At 31.6% G+C, this 19,777-nt stretch overlaps 1 long non-coding RNA gene across 1 annotated transcript; it reads left to right on the forward strand.

Moving 5' to 3' along the window:
• Positions 1–16,278: 16,278 nt before the first annotated feature.
• Positions 16,279–17,513, forward strand: LOC149902917 (uncharacterized). Its single transcript, XR_016457472.1, has 2 exons — positions 16,279–16,539; positions 16,997–17,513. It is a non-coding gene; the product is annotated as an uncharacterized LOC149902917 (long non-coding RNA).
• Positions 17,514–19,777: the final 2,264 nt, after the last annotated feature.

The raw sequence follows: 19,777 nt of genomic DNA on the forward strand, positions 1-19,777 counted from the left end.
ACTAAACTAGAAATGGCGGACTAAATTTGTCAGCGCGTCTGTAAGATCAGAATATATTTAACCAACATCCTGTATTTAAGTTACAAAATTAATAATCAAACAACATGCCGCTACGTTGAAAATGACTAGAAGAAAAAATTAAAACACCTCGGATCAATTTTGGAGTAAACAAATCATTTTCCCCGTATGGGGATTTCCCCGGATGAACTTGGGAAGTTCAAGTTCTCAATACAAGTTTATATTATATTTCGTATTTCTCAAACGAAAAATAAACATTTTTGGAACTTCAAAAAAATTATATTATAAGAAAATTTATGAGCTTACTTTAGTTTTAAAGAAATATACATCCCTTTACTGACACCCCGTAAAATAAAGAAATTGTTGCCAATCACCTTTGCAATCTATTTGGTTTCATTAACTTTATGTTCGAAGATAATTTTTTTTCTAGTTACACGCGTATTTTTTTCGTTTATTTTCCATATCGAAATCAAATGTTTAAAATACGAATATTTGCACAAAACTAAGATAAAAATAATCAATTAACAAAAATATTAAATTTAATGAAGTAGAGCAACTTTCACTTCGGTATGAAGGAAAATCGAGCGTAGAGCACACGTCAGAACGCTCCGGCCCAAGGAGCGCGACTAAAGAAATTCGCTAGGATTTTTCCTAATTATTTTAAATATTTTTTTAATATTTAAAGAATTATCAAAATTTAAAAAAAAAATTTTTAAAGGATTAATACTCATTGGTCTTCAACCAACTCGAATAAATTAATGGAAAAAATAACTTTTAGCAGTATTTATCAATAGATTTTGTAAGGCAAAAAATGGGAAATTTAATGAATTTATAACGTTCTAATTAAGAAAATCATAAGTTTTTCGGCAATTGTATTCAGCAGTTTTTAATAACGACTATATAAGGATAATAATGTGCTGATCAGATTGTGTAAATTGTAATCGGTTGCAACGTGGTGAGTGCACAAAGTTAGCTCGAAATGTCTTTGGGAGAAAGAGACTTATCTTGAAGGCCTGATTAAGGTAAAATAAAGTAACTTTATAAATGTGAAAAAATTCACGCGCATTGCGTATATAACACTAATTGATAAACAAGAAAAAAAAATTCAGTTTATCATTTCATTAGCCGGGAAAAAATTGTCAAATAACTTGTTGAAAACGCAATTTTGCTAGACTGCAGCCGTTGTTGGCCATAATATACTTAGAAAAAAGTAAGTCAAAATAAGTTTTGGATCATCTAGTTATATGTATCTTATTTTACAAACATACACTTTTTTCAATAAATCGATGGCTGATTATGAAATAATAATATTTTACGTTTTTGTTTAATATGTTGATAATGAATGATACATGTATGTAAAATAGGTCATTATCAAAGACATCTTCTATAAATTTGCCTGTATAAATAAAATATAGTACTAATATAGCCAGACAGATTAATCGAAAGGGGTAAGCGTCTAGTTTACTTAGTTGTTTGATTCACGCTCTGTTGAACGTAGAAACCTAGTGTTTGCGGTCCTTTATTTAACTTATAACTACTCCCCTATACACTGGACATCTGACAAATCAGTTTAACGAATTGTTGAGAATTAAATAAAATGCTGAGATTGAGAATTTTTAAACGAATCTTTACAAAACAACCAAAAGAATGTTAAGATTACAATTAAATTATTACTTGTGTTTAATAGTAATTAGTGATGTCAATAATGATTATTTGCAAATTAGGTACTGCATTTTGAATTAAGAATCGAAACATATTTGAATATTATATTAGAGATAACTTATAGGTGTTAGGTAAAAAAAGAAGATAAATTAATCATCAATTTTTCAAGCTAATCCAGCAAAGTAAATTGACTGTCAATCATCGACAAAAATGTTGATAAGCTATATATAGATAACGCTGTTATAATTCGGGTTCAAGAATATTTTCTTCTCATGACAATACATCGCTATTCAAGCCACGCCATCATATAACACAAGAGTGCCTCTCGAGTACTTCGTCCTTAGAATTCCTTACCCTACTATATTCGCAATCTTTCCTCGCAACGATATTATTTCTAAGGCCTTTATCTTATCCGGCCTGACGCTTTCTACATTTAAAATATCCTTTATTTATGTAACCTCTATATCACAGCTTCTGAGATCGGTGTACGATTGTTCAATAATATATAGTTATGTATTCAGATAGGGTTTTTCTTTATCGTACCTGCGATTTTGGATTATACCTGGGACAAATGTATGGGAGTGTATATTTGCGATTGGATTGCAGACTTCAGATCTAGAAGATTCGAACAGTATTTCTTATTGATACGGTGCGAAGATCGCTTTTATTACAACAGTATTTCAGTCACGTTTTCTTTACCTTCCATTGTGTTGATAATGTTTAACTATGTGTGGTGTGTATTGTCTATTACTTACTCATACTTATACGGTATAACATACAATTTAATTAATCCGTTTATTTGATAATATTAACAGAAATCGACTCAAATAACCTGATTCGTTATTAATATTTGAAAAAATATCAAGGATTTTAAATAAAAACATAGGCTTTTCAATCAAAAGCTAGATAACGAGTCCACTACCTCTTATTCTATACTTGACTCCCTCATTTAATTATGCTTTTTTGGTACAAAGCGAAGCCTACTTGACCAATATAAATTCAATTAAAAAAAGAAATATTTCATTTCTATACTATCAAGGGTGGAAATTTTCTGATCTTATAATTGCTGATTAATAAAAAAAAAGAATTTAATTATATTCTCAATTCGGTAATTTATCGAGAATCTCGAATAAAGGCCAAATGGAAATATTGGGACATTATTACATTTAATTATATAAATTTTAAAGACTTTTAGATGTTTGTTTTTTTTATTGATACTTTGATTACTGAGTTGTTGATTTTACCTGATTGAAAAAGAGGCACTGCAGAGTTTGCTATCAAATTTGGTACCCTGAAAAATTACACTTACCATGCACTTGCATAAAATCGCATTTTTAATTTAGTTATAATATTTGTTTCGTTCTTTCATAAATAAACAAATGGAATAAACTTTACTCAAATCTAATTCCAATCTAGAATTTTCGATTACAATTATCTCGTTCGTGCCTAGCGCAGTTGCGTGTTTGAAGTAGATTGAAATAATTATAACCATTCCTGTAACGGTATTCTGAATGTAATCTTGAAAACCACTGCAATAGTCTTGACCTAGTTTACTAATTACCTGAGACCTTAGTAAAGGGAGTATAAAATCCTTAAATGGGTGTTACAAACCCGCATACGGCAAGCCAAGTCGAACTTTTAGTACGAAACTAAAACTATCGTAGAGGTATTATAAGAGAGGGCTTTAAAGGCTTAGGAATTACCTCACCTTGATTTTGACTTAAAAGCGTTACCTAACTAGAATTTTGCAGAAGGTATTACCATATAAGAAAATATTTCACAAGTATTTTGAATATTTAGTTTGTTCGTTTTGTATTGTGTGCGGTTAGAAAACTATTTAATCAACCCTTCAAACTATTACTGAATATTAATAACTTGGTTTTAATGAAGAAAGCGAGTGAGTTCAACGGTTTCGACATTAACTATGAATGACGTATTCCTTTGTGAAGTCTCGGATTCCCAAATTCATCCAACAGTTTCTGTAAATATTTAATAAGCCATAGCTTCTATTTAAAAGCGTTCATAGTTTGTTCGAAGCATGAAAATATTACATTGCAATACATATTGATTGCGATTCCTTTATTGCACATAAGCTTTTCTGGAAGAAACTGCTCTAAAACAATAAGTTGACTAGTTGCAGTTTTAAGTTATTTATGTGTTGTTATTTTTGTTTTATGTAGGATACGAATTTGATATCAAATGATCATGTTATTCTCTTTATTCTATACCTATATAAGTCTTTTACAAGGTAGGAAAGCGGGTAGTTTTCCGCTTGTTATTCAGTGACAAACTCCACTAGCAACTATCTACGCTAGTATACCGAAGTTTAAGAGGAAGTAGAGATCCAAGATAGCCACGGATTTATATGTAGAAAACCCGGGTGTACATCAATAAGTTGTACCAAATTATACAAGATTGGCATACATCTCGAATAAAGTACATAAAACATCCTAATAAGAATTGGAAGCAGACTGTAGCCAAATCCATTAAATCCTATTGTCTTCACTACTGTTTTAGCCCTTGCATATGTAAATGTGTCATACTAAACATAATTTTGGCGAAACTGTTCCGAGCTGACCAATATATACATCAAGCATAGATAAGTAATATGAGTATCAATATAATTTTGTATGGACTAAAACTCTCTGGTGCAATTGTTATTGCGAATAATGGATAATATTAAAATTAACCCTGTCAGTGTGTTAAATGAATGATCAATGATCAAGTACGGTAATATAATTACAGGTTTTATGCATGATATAGCTCATGTGAAGCAATCACGACTCACACATTATTTGCTGATGAGACAGGACACATTGCCCCAGATTTTAATAAATTTTCATGCATAATGGTCGATGGCGATGAAACTCCATCAGTCAATAATCAACAGGTGAATTTAATAAATTACACATATATCCACACTCCTTAATTGGGGTATTGGAAGGAAAAAATCCAATATTTTCTTCAACAAAAGCTGCTATTAAATACAGAATAAAAATGCTGGTGTTTATTTAAAAATATCGTAAATAAGGTTCATATCTAAAACGGTTATATCTAAAACCCAATAAGGTTCATATCTAAAACGGTTCAACTAAACCTATCGATAAATCAAATAATTCAATAATTATAAACCAAGGATAGAACTTAAGTGAATTATAAATAGTAAATCAAATCCATTAGGAAATCCCTATTCAGTAATCATCCGGTCCCGGAGGTCATCTATAACTTATTTGATTAAAATCGACTTTATAATTTATGGTATTTAGCCGCGCAGTTTCCCAGCGGACTGTGACGGGTCAAAATATTTTAGAAGTGTAACTGTTTAAATTTTGTATAAGCCAATTTGGATATCGCTTAATTTAAACGTCTGGCAATATTAATAGCTCTTTATTATATTTTGATTGGCTATTAGAATGGAGACCAAATAATGGAGAAGAGGAATTGAAACATAAACTAAGTTAACATAAATATCTTGTATGGACGATAGGAAGATATAACTATGACAAAGGGTAATATTGTAAAATAAGTGTGATAAGTATTGAAATAAAATTATAATTATTGTAAATTTTATGTGTGTATTATGAAAACAGGGTAGGTGAAACAGATGGTAAATTCTTACAATTTTGCGTACTTAGTCTTAATGAATTCGACATAGTATGTTGTATCTTTCATGAATGACTTATAATTTCTTTATTTAACCTGCTAATTAGTTGTTACCTTACTGTAAATACTTTTTATAATCATTAGAGCTCGGCGAAACTGGTTATGTGAAAAGATAGTAAGAGATAAGTCTAAAGGAATTCTACCTATAGGGGCTATAGGCTATTTAAATCATCGAACCCGCATAAAACTTTCAGCATCGTCCTTCGTAAATGTTAACATAATAGTTTGATTAAAATTCTGATATCCTTTATAAATCTTTTTAACAACTTACCAATCAGAAATAGCAATGTTCGAAATTGTTCCTCGAGCACAGATGTTCTAAATAGCGTGATATTGAAGCATGATAGTGCATTATCCGGGCAAAGTGTCATTACTGCTCGATATATATATTTTACAGAAACTGAGTCATGCAATTACGTATTTAAGCCGTTTTGTGAAATATGTAGCTGTTTAATAATAACAATTAGTGTATATTCTATGCAAGGAGGTGTTCGATATTACCTATATCTAAGATACGTTTCACAAAGTCGTAATTTTCACTGTAAGCCACAACAATTTAAAATAAAATTATAAACACACATCTACATTGTAGACATTTATGTTGCAAACAATGATTTATCCATTATTTCTATCATTTTAAATCCAAATATAAGATTTGCTGTTATGGAGATTGAAGAAACAATGAACTAAAGTGTATTGGTAAACATTTCGAATTTTCTCATAATATCACCTATTCCACATTCTAAGGTCTACAATAAAAGATAATGTTCCAGGAACTGAATGTTTCCATATGAAAATAAATTATGTGATCAGAACTAACCTAAACATAAATAATCGAAGTTTTATAATCTTGATTTTTTTAATTAACACATTATAAAACAGGTTATCTATAAATATTATCACGCTTATAACAGTTGATACAATATTTTCCTCAGAAATAAAGAAGAAAATGAATACGTCTTATAGCCAATAAGAAGGAGCTCAGAAAATGGAGGTATAATGCATATCAAATATAAATATTATATTTCTTACGTAAATATTTATCAAAGGCGAAGCAGGAAAGCTTTGTTTTAACATTTTTTCTCTTTTCAAGATAGTCGTGATATCATATTTAAGCTTTGATATTGAAATATTATTGACGGGGCAATTTAAAGTCATACTTTCTTTAACTAGGGAAGATAATAAAATGATTATCATACGAGATGTAGTTATTAAGAATCTTGGAAAATAACCTCTATTTCAGACAAGTCTTATTTAAAACAAGAAGTCGGCGCTTAAAACTTATTTTTTGTAATACTTAACAAGATTATACTTCATCGTTGTATGAATTTTAGTGACATATACTTGAAAAACACATATTTTACTACTATATTATTTTATATTGTATGATTCGTGTAAAAGTGCAGCAAAAATTATTTTATTACATTTCTATTATCAAATGCGGCAACAAGCCCCGAACTTCCAGAGTTTCCTGTATACCGAGGTAATTTTTATAAATGAGTTAAGTACACACGAACAAAAATATAAATAGAAAATGTGTATCGTGTGCGCTTTTCTTTGAAAAAGAAAGTTCAAACATTTAGTAATGATTGTCACTACAACGTAAAGTAGGTAGGTACAAGGTAGGTACCTACTTACGCGAGCGTGGAAAGGATAAACCAATAAGCGTTAATTCATTCCATTACAACAAAATCCGTCCCAAATTATACTAAGTACAACGTGAATATATTTTTATAGGATTTATTGTACTAATAAATATCTACTAAATTACGATTCCCTCGCTCCCTTGGCGAGGAGCCAGTAGTGTATTCGTGACCAGAAAGGCACTCACGTTTAGCCTCTCACTTTATACAAATCTGAGAATTTAATTTGTATGATAAATGGATTAATCCCGTCTCGAGAACTTGATATAGTAGTCGACGCGCTTTGTCGTGGAAAATTTTTAATACGGTTATGGCGTAATTGAATAAGAAAAATCGTCTTATTTTCTGCATCTCACTTTCATATTGCTTGGATATTTGATAGCCTCACTGTGATATAAAATGTGTAAATGTATGGATAATAGATACAAAATTAAACTGATAAAATATTATGTTGCTCGATATTTAATATATCGTAGATTCGACCAGACTTAGTTTTCAGTCCTTTTACAAAAAATATCTAAAAATATCTTATTTTTAGGTATTTTTTGTCACAAAAAAAAAATAATGGAAAGTTTTTCCTATAGCATGGAAATGTATATGGGAAACGGCCTTCCGCTCGAAACGCGCAACGCGATTGAATGCGGGATTGAAAAGCTAATATTTCAGAAAGTTTGGATAAGTACCTATATTCCAAGTTTGGTCTTCATTAAGTGCGCACAGCGCATTGCACCTTGGGAGTCTATTGTCTGCATTATGTTTTGTGAACTTGAAGTTTAACTTCCGATTTACGTATTTTATGAATGTAAGTTGTGGACATGAATATATAGAGATAGATTCAAAATATATTTATATCTTCATGACGTGCAAACTGAGCGTATTTAAATGGAATACTCCATACAATACTAATCGAATCGTAAGTTTAAATGATAGATAAAATTTCAAAAAATATGAACTACCTACTAGCTTTCTGCCCGCGTTTTCAAAGAAGTACCCGCATAGTTCCCGTTCCCTTGGGATTTCCGGGATAAAACCTTATGTGTTAATCCAAGTAACCTTTTATATGTGTGCTACATTTCATTGTAATCGGTTCAGTAGTATTTGCGTGAAAGAGAGAACAAACACACATACATCCTCTCAAACTTTCGCATTTATATTAGTAGGATAGTAGGATAGGATATTAAAGACTTACGAAAAAAAAGCAAGCAATCAAAAAGCCATCCAAAGGCAAAGATTACCGCTCAGCATAATAATATACTCATTAATTTGTAAGGTTGCCTGGATAATTGAATTCCAGTGGCGTTCTTATAAAAATCTTGCTGTTTAAGATTTTTCATTGGCTTCTTTAATCGGATGGTTTCAACTTTCAAACCTAATAGGCTTCACTAGTGCAGCGCATCACGCGATATTTTTGTTTTTGATTTTCAAACGTAATAGAAAAAATGGCTATAAGACGTATTTAGTAATAAAAAGTATACCTATGTAAGTACTGAAAGGTTCTCATTGGTAAATTGTGAAATTGACTTGATATTTGAAGGCAGCTTATAAGCTACGGAACGTTTCAGTTAAGAAGCGGATTTATAAGTTCCAAGTAATCCACATTTACAGTTCTGAGCTCTCATAAGTTTTAAATGAGTAGCTATCATAATATGTATTTTTGAAAATTGGTTAATGAATGGATACGCCAAAGGTTATTATATTATTAGACTACAAGCCCGCATATGAAGAAAATATGGGTCAAATGAACCACCACGGGACATATCTAGTACGAAAGAAGAGCAAAAAATAATAAGATTCATCACTATGCCGTCACTTGTAAGCTGTCCAACTGAGTGCAGATGAGAATTGAAAAGTACAGGTAGACTCGGTAAATTTTGGTCATATATTTTTGTACGGCATTCTTAACCATCGATAGATCCATTAAAAATAATAAGAAACCGCTCAGTGCCGTACAAAAATGTTAGTCCACCAAGTCGGAATTTTTATTTAATTTCCGAGAGTTACCGGGGGTAAATTTGGTCATTTGACCATGTACGGCATCTGTGTCATACTATTGCTATACTGCTTTTAATCCATTATTCCGCAACGCCGTACAAAAATCATGGGGACAAGGGGAAAAAATCGAGAGTTGTAATCCCCTCTCTTTCCCTACTCCAGGGGGTCATTTGACACAACACGAAATAAATTTATTTTTAAAGTATTTTATGCATAGATAATATTTTTTCATGTGCCGTACATTTTCGTTGGTTCAAAGGGGAAAAATCTGAAAAAGAAAAAATCCATATAACGAAATGTTTGCTTTATATTTTGATAATAAAATATAAATATACATTAATATTAAGAAGCTCGAGGTGGTTAATTATCACCTTGGAAAGTCGGAGTCAAGTGGAATGGACTCCGTTAAATTGATGAACTAATAAAAAAGCTATGAACGAAAAGATGTGAATTATATGCAATCAGCCCATGAATACAGGTAAAGTCACAAGCAAATGCTAGTATTATATACATATTCAAAATGTACAAGTAAAGCGCTTTCAAATGATACCAAACACGGCATATTTATCTTAACTTTATTTTTTTACTCTGTATGTTTTGTCCGCTAGAGGGCGCCACATTAGATTTTGTGAAACCCCATATAGCCTTTAGCTAGCTGGTCGCTGGTTATCCAGTGAACAATTCAGACGCTTCTAATGATATGTCATTTGTCGAATTCTGATAAGTAGTTTAGAAGTTACGAGGGAATAGATGAACATACATACATGACCTGTCAAAACAATAACCCTCCTTTTGCTTTGCCGTAGTTGGGTAAAAATATGTTAATGCCGTACTGTATCAAATGGCCATAAAGCACCCTTAAAATTGTAGCTTTCGTCGCTTTCATCAGCTTAAAAGATGTGGTCTGCACAAAAATGTACGGCATCGTTTTTTCCTAATTTATCTATGTTAATACTATTTAAAACAACGAATAAAGTGTAGAAAACTATAAAATATTTCATTAATCTACGATGTTTAAACTTTAACAAAATTTCTGGTTTTGCATTTCTCTATAACTTTTTTTAGAACGGTTTCTTTTGAACGGCAATACTATACAACAATTAAATTTTACAATATCATGTTAAAAAAAAAGTTCCCGTACAGGGTCAAATGACCTTACAGCTCTTTATATCAAGAATTCGATGAAATTAAGATGATTATTGGTATACATTTAAAAGAACAATTATTTTTTGACGGCATTTCTTTTAATAGTACTTTTGAGTGCTAAATAATGTTTTGGAACCGAAGCCGTACTTAGTCAAATGACCCCCTGGAGTGGGGAAAGAGAGGGGATTGCAACTCTCGATTTTTTCCCATATTTTTTTCATATGCGGGCTTGTAGTCTATATGTTTGGGGGACTGGTTTATTATCATCCTGAAAAAAAAATAATAAAAAAATGTCTTTAACTTTGAATCTGCAGCTGCAGAAAATGATTTACATAACATATATCTAAGGGTATATCTATGAAATGGCATGACAACTTATCGAGTTTTTGCATTAGGTAGCTCCTACATTATAGATTTAATCAATTTCCATGATAAGTTAATATGGTAAGTACCACAGCATAAAATGTCAAGCAAATCTAAAAATAAAATGATACCCATTTAAAAATAAATGGATATCATTTTATTTTTAGATTCTTCAACGGAAATAAGATAAGATGCAATTTTATACTTTTTATCTGTAGTTCACTGAGTTTAATTTCTATTTTAACGTTATTCTGATACTAGTTTTAATTATTTTACTTTTATCTTATAAAATTATGAATCTTCTAACATTACAGTTATCGTATAAAGGATTTTATTGTCTTTATTTCTACAAAAAGTTATGCTACCTAGGTACTTACTTTTCGCTCGTGTTGTTTTGGATCTTTAGAATAGTTAACAAATAATATTATAGCTAATTATTTGAAAAAATACATTGTTACTCTATTACAATGTGATAACAGTCAGATTAGTTTACAAAGTTAAGTTTATTAACTGAAATCCAACTAGTGAACAAGACTTGTATAATTTAATTAGTGTCCATTATTTCAATGATGGCAGAGCAGTGGTGGCTCAGTGGTGAGACCTCGGACTTCGAATCGATAAGTCCGGGGTTCGAGACCAGGCAAGCGCGCAGGAAATAAATTGATTTTTCAATTTATCTGCGCATGTTGTAACATCACCACTGCTCGAACGGTGAAGGAAAACATCGTGAGGAAACCGACATGTCGAAGAATCAAAAGTTCGACGACATGTGTCATCCGCCAACCCGCACTTGGCCAGCGTGGTGGATTATGGCCTGTACCCTCATAGGAGGCCCGTGTCCCAGCAGTGGGAACGTATATGGGCTGATGATGATGATGATGATGATTTCAATGATTGCTTAGTATAACTTATGAACACCTAATTAATTGAAAGATGAATGTTTCAAATGCTATTGCTATAAAGTAAAACTTTATCCGCAATAGATTATTTTTTTTGTGACTAAAACAATTTTAATTTGTACTAAGAAAAATTTTCTTGACTTTTCACACAGTAAGTAGGATCGATTTCTATTCACTTGAACTCGTATTATTCAGAAATTAATATTACTTATCTCACAGTTTGCACATTTGGACTTAGTGCTCGTGACAAGCACTATGTTCTTAGTGTGAAAGTGAAGCCTCGTGTCCCCAAGTGGGGTAAGGGGCAGATGCATTATGCATACATATGTTTAACTGATCGATATTTTTTCTTAGGGCCAAGTAGGTAATCAGCCTTCTGTGTCCTGCTAGAGACCAAGACATTTTTTTCTTCTTCTCCACCGGGAATCGAACCCATGACCCCTCGGTTCTTCGCTCACGCGTCAGCCACTATATATGCCAAGGAGGCGGTCTAAGTATCTTATAAGCCCAAATAAACCAGTCATAACATACCACTTCTAAAATCAACAATAATTAAATCTTAAAAATACAGAAAGTAGAAGCCGAAGAGTGCTCTAGGTTATAATAAAAACGTTTTGTTATGCAAATTGCGACTCATACGTACGTATAAAAGGAAATTCAGTGTTTTTCAGAGATACGGAAACGAGTGACAAATTGTAGTAACGTGTGTTGTGTTCATTTTTATTTCGCATCATTATTCATATGGTGGCATTAAAGTTTGTATGACTTTATTATGCGTACTTTTGTATTAAATAAGTGTATGGTTTGTTATTTTAATTTGTAAAATTTATAATTGAAATGAAATTTTAATTTCAAAATCAAATGGAAGCTTTTAGGGAGATTTCGATAAGGATGAGTTCGATAAGTGTTTTAAATTTTAATACTCATTAGGTATTTCATTTATTTATAATTATTTTTATCCTATTTAGCTGTTGAAAAGTGACTTGATTGGTGGAATTGTTAACGCAATGTATAGTCTTACTTATATGGTACAAATCTGGTAGGTTTAGCTTTGAAATAAGTTTCAATGTTTATTATTTTTCCCTGTATATGTACATTAATTCAATCCCTTATAAATTTAAAATTCATTTCAGATCAGAACTGTTCGGTGGAAAAAGTATTAACGCATACCTTCTGTAAATTCCATAAAAATGAAAATTCTTTTACTGCGCTTTAAAGTTTTGTAGAGATATGAAAAAGGAAATCTCAAACAATTTTCTGCGTTATCTTAAATAACATTATTTACTATAAGGAGAGAAAAACATTTTTTTTATTACGATTTCATCTTGTAATTTTTTTGTTGAAATTGATAATAAACTATTTCTAAACTGGGGTCAGATTGTATCCGCCCTGTGACTTTTAAGTTTTAACAAAGAGTTCTACCTATGTTCATTTTAATTTGGATAACAACTATTTTAACCTACGTGAACAAAATGATCTCACAGAGCTTATACGTGTTAAATATGGAATTGCATGCATTGAGTTGTATGTGTTCTAAATGCTATTAAATATGACTAAATTAATTATTAACTACCTAATATAACGATCAACTGTATATCATCTTGTATTGTTAAAAATGTTTATCAACTGTCTGAAATCCAGCGCAAAAAGGGAGCGAGAACATTCTTCCTTCAAAATAGCTGTTGTCTTTAAGTTTAGAATTACATGAATTCATAAAATGTGTATTTGTATACCTAAGTGCTGTAAGCTTCAGCGACTCTTCCCTTCCGACAGCAAAGAAAGTAGAAAATAACTCTTACAATTTACGGTGACTTAACATTCCCAACGTAGTTATTTTATGCACTTAAATACTTTTAACTATCGCGAAGAGCTGTTTTGCGACCGACACTGCGAGTTTTGAACAAATTAAAATAAACGAGTACTTATGAAGTGGTTTCCGCTAGCTTCAGTGACGATCTTTAATGAGAGGGCGAGTTAACTAATTTTACATGATTCTGAGTTTCCACAGACTGTGAACTTTTCATAGAGATAACTTCTTGAAGCATTTGTTACGACGAATTTTGGCTGTTTATTTAAGAATGGTATTATTTGTGACAGTGAAATGCTCTTTGAGTAACAAATAATAACTTAGAACTTTGGTAATAGGCATTTTACAAGTGTTTTCAAACTCGAATAAAATTGGATTGGTTAAGTTTTACTAATGTCAAATGACGATATCCATAATACTTATTTATGTTGGAAAACATTCTAAAATCATACACCGTTTGACAATATTATGATTACCTGCTAAACACATATCTACATTATTAGATACTGTTTATATGAATATTAATTGTCCTATATAATAATGCTAATTCATGTTAATTTTGAATTGTTTAAATATTTCATACAATTATTGAATTGTTAGCCACGTCTCCAAAACTCTGCATTAAGCAGACATCTGTACAAGGCTACTGAACCCTACAATAGTCGCGTGGTCTACACGTGTAATCCAGTGATAAAAAAGATTCGAGACTGATCGAGGCTTGGTTGGCCGAAGACCATTGTCGTGATGATCTTGGTGGCGACTAGTCAAGTTGAGATAGTAAGGAGGACCATGACCAGAGAGAAGCAGCAGTAGATGCCTATTCTGGAGATAAATTGAAACCGGAAATAATATCTCCCTACAAGAGACACAACAGACTTTTTAATTTATTTGTGTACTTTTTCTTGTTTTAAAATGGCCTATACCCTTGTAGACCACGCGTCCTCACACGTCACTAATTTTAGATGTGCGACTTCTGTAGGGTTAAGCCCATATCTCATTCGAAGTGAAGAGTTTGTGCCATTCAATCTACGCTCTTAAATTCTATTCTCAATGAAGATGCTTGGTATTCCTTGCTTATAACGCCGAGATAGTCTTCCACGTTCTTTCTATCTATTCAAATTTCAACTTAACTTCTGTTACATCTAAGCTCCTTTTCTTAGAGCACATTATTCGTTCAATTTGTTTGCAGTGTTGAAAATAGCAACTATTATTCAAAACGGTGACAACATCCGAAGCAATCTAGTGTTATTGCGATGTATATTTTGTTCTTTGTGCGAAATGAGGGTTTTGATATAATATACAGTCAATGAACTGAAACGAGACTGGCAAATTCCTTGGATGACTTGAATTGAATACGTAGAGAATTATGATCGTCTTAAACACGCTAAGAAGCATTTGGTTTCATTACGTATACTGTTCTTGTAACAAGATTTAGATATTTGAGCGTTTAGATTGTGTATTTACATTATACAATTGTATAACAAAGACGAGTTTAGTAACAATGGTATTGCTGATTTCAAGATGGTGCCATATTATTTTAAGGTATTAAGATATTATATTCCATAACCAATAATAAAGAAGTACCTAAGTCTAATGATTTATCAAAATGATTTTGACGTAAAAATGTATCATTCTATATTTTTTTTTTATAAAAACTATTGATTTTCTGATTTCACAAAATATTATTCCAAACTAGCGGTCTGCCCCGGCTTCGCCCGTGGTACATGTTTACGTTTTCTCTACATAAGAACCATCCTCGTACTTCAAGGAATATAATAAAAAAAGAATTATCGAAATCGGTTCAGCCGTTCTTGAGTTATGCGCTTACCAACACATTTTGCGATTCATTTATATATATAAGAAGAAGATTATTCCAAATATAATACAGGTTTTATTTACAGGAGAGTATGAATTGTCCCCTTGGGGCTTGTTTACATATCGTAGAATAGAATTGAGGTACGAAAGCGAGAGTCTAAATGTACCTTGAGGAAAAATAATGTTTTCTTTCCCTAACAGGAAATACTACTTCGGCATGTCCATACTTCGTGACCAAAAAACTTCACATCGAATGCCACGTGACTGAACGAGTTGAATTTAAATCGTAATATGACAGACTATAAGTCAAAATACCATGAAGCTTTTTAAAAATAATTTTCACCCTTTATATTATTATAAAAGCCTTTGGTACACGAATTATTTTCGTTAAAATTTTAATGGAAATCATAGCGATTTCATTCCTGCAAAACCATTAAAATCACAGGTCCTGAATTTATAGCGGAAAAACTTCATAACGGTGCTGCGTAACATATTACTCAGTTTTAATTTCAGATGCAAAACGCAGGATGAAACTTCGCAATCCCGAAAACAATTTTAGCGTAATTCAAAAGAGTTTTTTAACAGTATAACTTTCGCATACAATGTGAAGTCTGAAATAAAAATAAATCACATCAAAACGTCACCGACAACGTCCCCTGAATTCCTCCGGTCGCGGTGTGCATATTATTTAATTCTCCAAAATTTTAACAACAAAATGAGGGAATGTGACTCGCGCTTCTATTGTAAATGGGGCTTTGTCAAAACCCGTGGTCATTGTCTCACGATATGCACATGGCTGACTACAGATAAAGATATCTTATTATTTGATTTTCTCGAGTAAAACATTCCTTTTTTATACCGATTGCTATCGACTAATGCAGCGATGCGTTATATCCTTTTATTTCATGTCACGTTCTCTTAGATTGGAATCTATTTCATCGTAAAACCTTCGCGTAGCTTAGATAAGGACACCCATTTTGGTGTTTTACATTGTGCATGCAGCAAATTTTACTTTTTAAATTAATGTTTCATTGTTACAAATTAAGCATGAGAGTAGATAGATCTTTTTTTGTAATTTAATAATGTTTTTTATTATTAATTTTGGTAGAAGTTGCTATTTATCTACTTGTAATCGTTATCGATTACCTGGCTTATAAATCTATAGGAAATTAATTGCTATAAAGTCTATAAAATAGAGCATATTGCAAACAAATATCTCTACATATTGCTTTACGCGCTTTGGACAAAAATTTATCCGTAGCATAGGGTAACGGCACCAGTGGTCAGCCAGGCACCAGTGATCAGCCTATTGCGTTGTTTATTGGCCATAAATATCGCTGTAATCAAAATAACCAAATCACGCGCACCTTAATAGAAGCTCTGTTTCGTTATTGGTTCATGCATCACGCGATAGGAGCAGCAGGGGGTCAGGGGAGAGAAGTAAACACGTTCGTACAGGTGCTGTCCGCCGACAAGAGCAGAAGTGTCATGTCTGCAATATTTTTTGTTTCATGTGGTGCTCTTTTGAAAGGTGAGAAATAACATATTTTAGTATGAAATGTGATTGTGTTTTATAGATAATAACTTTATAGATTACTTAGAGCATTTAATTTTGTGAAATTTGATAAAAAATATTGTTTTTTTACTTAAAAATTTGAGGGGCTGACCATTGGATACTGATTTTTTATGAAAGATCCAATGGACAGCCCCTGGGGCTGATTACTGGGTTTATTCCTAATTGTTAGAAAACCCAGTGGTCAGCCGCATTTCAAAATATTTTTTTCAAGCGGCTGACCACTGGGTCTCCATCTGTGGTCTCAATGATCCAGTATTCAGCCACGATGTTATTGAAATAATATTTGAAGTATAAATTCGAATGTTTGTGTTTAAATCTATAAGTAATACTTCATGTTAGTTAAGTTTTACCTGAAATAATTGTATTATGTGTATTCATATCCAAAAGTTATTATTGTTCCCTTTTTTTCTAGCTAAAAATGCCGCCAAGACAACAGTATCCTCCAGAGAAATCCTCCGAAAGAGATCCTCCTGTGGTTGATTATAATTATATATATTGTGGATTATAGATACATCAAGAATATTATAAACTAATATCGCTGATTTCTTTAAAAATAATTATTGCTGTTTTTATGATAAATAATAAGAAGTACCTAGAAAATAAGAAGACACAAAGAGATTGTAATAGTATGTTTAAAATAATATTTGTATTATGTGCGATATACATTTTTTTGTGCTAAGTGAATCGTTGCTATAAAAATGTGATTAATAAAGTTGATTTTGATATAACATTGTTTATTTTGATCTCATAATTAGTTATACTTACTAAAGGCTGAACACTGGGTTCAACAAGGCTGTTTATTGGTTTTTAGAGGCTGTTCACTGGGACACTGGGCCATTTTTTGTTTAAAATTAATTATATATTTTACTAAGAGAATTATTGTTTTTGATAAACGCTGATTCGAAACTACAATAAACAATAAATCCATACATGTTGTGCGTTTTTTTATTCGACGATTGTTGTAGAAATGGCAATTGTCAAAACTTCAAAAAGCTGTTATGAGGCTGACCACTGGTGCCGTTACCCTATTATGTGAATAAAATTGTTAAGCATGGGCAGCCTGGGCAGGTCAACGTTATAGGAAAATATGATGAAGGAAATAAACGAAAGAGGTATACTGCCGTCCCAATGATATTCCCCAAAGACTACATTTAAATTCGCTACTATTTGGGTTCTATAATATTATATAAGAAGTGGATATTTCTATAATTTGAGTAAAGATTAAAATTTAAAAAAGCTGCTAGGAAAGTTTAAATGCAGGTACTAAGACGATTTATTTCTAAGATCAGTTCATTTAATTTAGTTTCTAGTGTGATAGCCCACTAGAAACTAAAGTAATTAGCATATAACTAATATAAAATCGAGCTTTTTTTAATGTAAGATGGACTATCGGAGATAATGTCCGTATCTGCCCATATCCTTTTCTTTACCCTTCGTTTTCCTTTTTTCCCCTTATTTTTTAAAGTCGGCAATTCATAAAGAATATTAAAATTCCCTTGTGTAAAATATATTCAAATGAGGAAACACGAAAAAGAATCTTATATGATACCTACTTTATTTTATAACACACGCTGAAAACTTAATTTGGTTCACTTATGCTAAGCAGCTTAAGTTAGCTTAAGTTAACGTATGATGAAAACTAACTGAGGTGTTGTCTTTTAATTAAGAAGTACGGATTTGAGGTGATGTTAATGAAATCACGTTGTATCCGCGCAAATTATATTTGGATTAATTCGTTAAAGCTTATCAGTGTTATTGCTAATAAAGTGGAATTAAGGGAACTAATTTTAAATATAATATTCCTAAACACTAACACTATTATGATTGATGAGTTATTAAAATCGACTGTAAAAACCTATAATTTTTAAAATTGTTGAATTGTCTTTGACGATTTTTTTTTTGTGGGTAAAATACTTCGATATGCAGTTTTGGAGAATTGCGTGATAAAACACTAATCTACTTGTTAATATAATATGTAATGTCCGTATGAATATACCTTATTCCATAGTAATTAATAATCAATAAATGATTGTTATAATTGTACTTCCATCGCCCATCCCTCCGTGGAACATGGGCCTGATCTTATCTTTAACTCCGTACATATTATAATTAACCGTACGTGATTTCACATAACAATCTAAAATATGAATTTTAATACACGATTCAATGAACATAGTTCACAACTGTACTTACAATTAACACAATTTGCTTCCAACTTTTGCAACTAGTTTTATAAACAAGGTTTAGTTAGTTAATTTCATGTTTTCGTCAACTCACATGAATTTTAACTGGAGGCTATCGTCATGAAACTTTCCGTAAATACAATGTCTATCATGTTATATTGTAACGTAAGGAAATGGTTGTATTTTCCACTTTGTACATAAGATATACTATTAGTTAACCAGGCAATTTATTTATTTATTATAGTTTATTTAGTATTGCCTTATTTTTGCTCACCCACATCATATTGTATTTCCTCTGATTGTTGGGTTGCCTGGTAGAGATCGATACCTAGCGATAAGGCCGCCCTTTGCTGTTTCTGTAGTCTTGTCTTTGTTTTATGTATTTTAATGCAATAAAGTATTGAAGTGAAACTTATTTATCGGGGTTGGAAAAAAATTGAGTGTAACATTTTTTCGTTACGCGTGTCATTTTTCCGTTACGCGCCATCTTTTTCTTATCCCTACCACGCGTGATTCGACGTATTTCTGTAAAGTTGCATTTAGTAAATTATTTTTTGAAAAATAAGGTCATAAAGAAGTTTCACTTCGTACGTGTGTACACTAGTACCTACACGCACACATTTTTTTCATTCATTATTATTGCATAAGTCTTTAAAAATAAAATAAAGGTAGGTACGTACTTATTCAGAGATTTTTTGTGAAACAAGGTAGTATTTCTAGATTATACGCACCTTAAGGCCGTGTACGCGGTCCGTGCGCTGTTTGGCTCAAATATGTGATTTTTCAAACCAGATTGTCCATCAACCACTTATCTTACAAACATATGAATTACTAATAATTTTAGGAAATTTTATTGTCTATGTAGTTAGTTAAGAGTTTTTTTCAATTAATACAGTATTTGTGAATACCATCAAGATAACTGAGCCGATGATTACTTGATTTCACTTTTAGTGTCTATTTCGAAGCTAAAAATATCTGAAATTGCTGACAGATCTAACACACAATTATTT

Source organism: Colias eurytheme, chromosome 14, assembly GCF_061535395.1.
Source record: "Colias eurytheme isolate Ceu_HAF_F1 chromosome 14, ilColEury1 Martin Lab GWU primary, whole genome shotgun sequence".
In the NCBI taxonomy this organism is placed as follows: domain Eukaryota; kingdom Metazoa; phylum Arthropoda; class Insecta; order Lepidoptera; family Pieridae; genus Colias; species Colias eurytheme.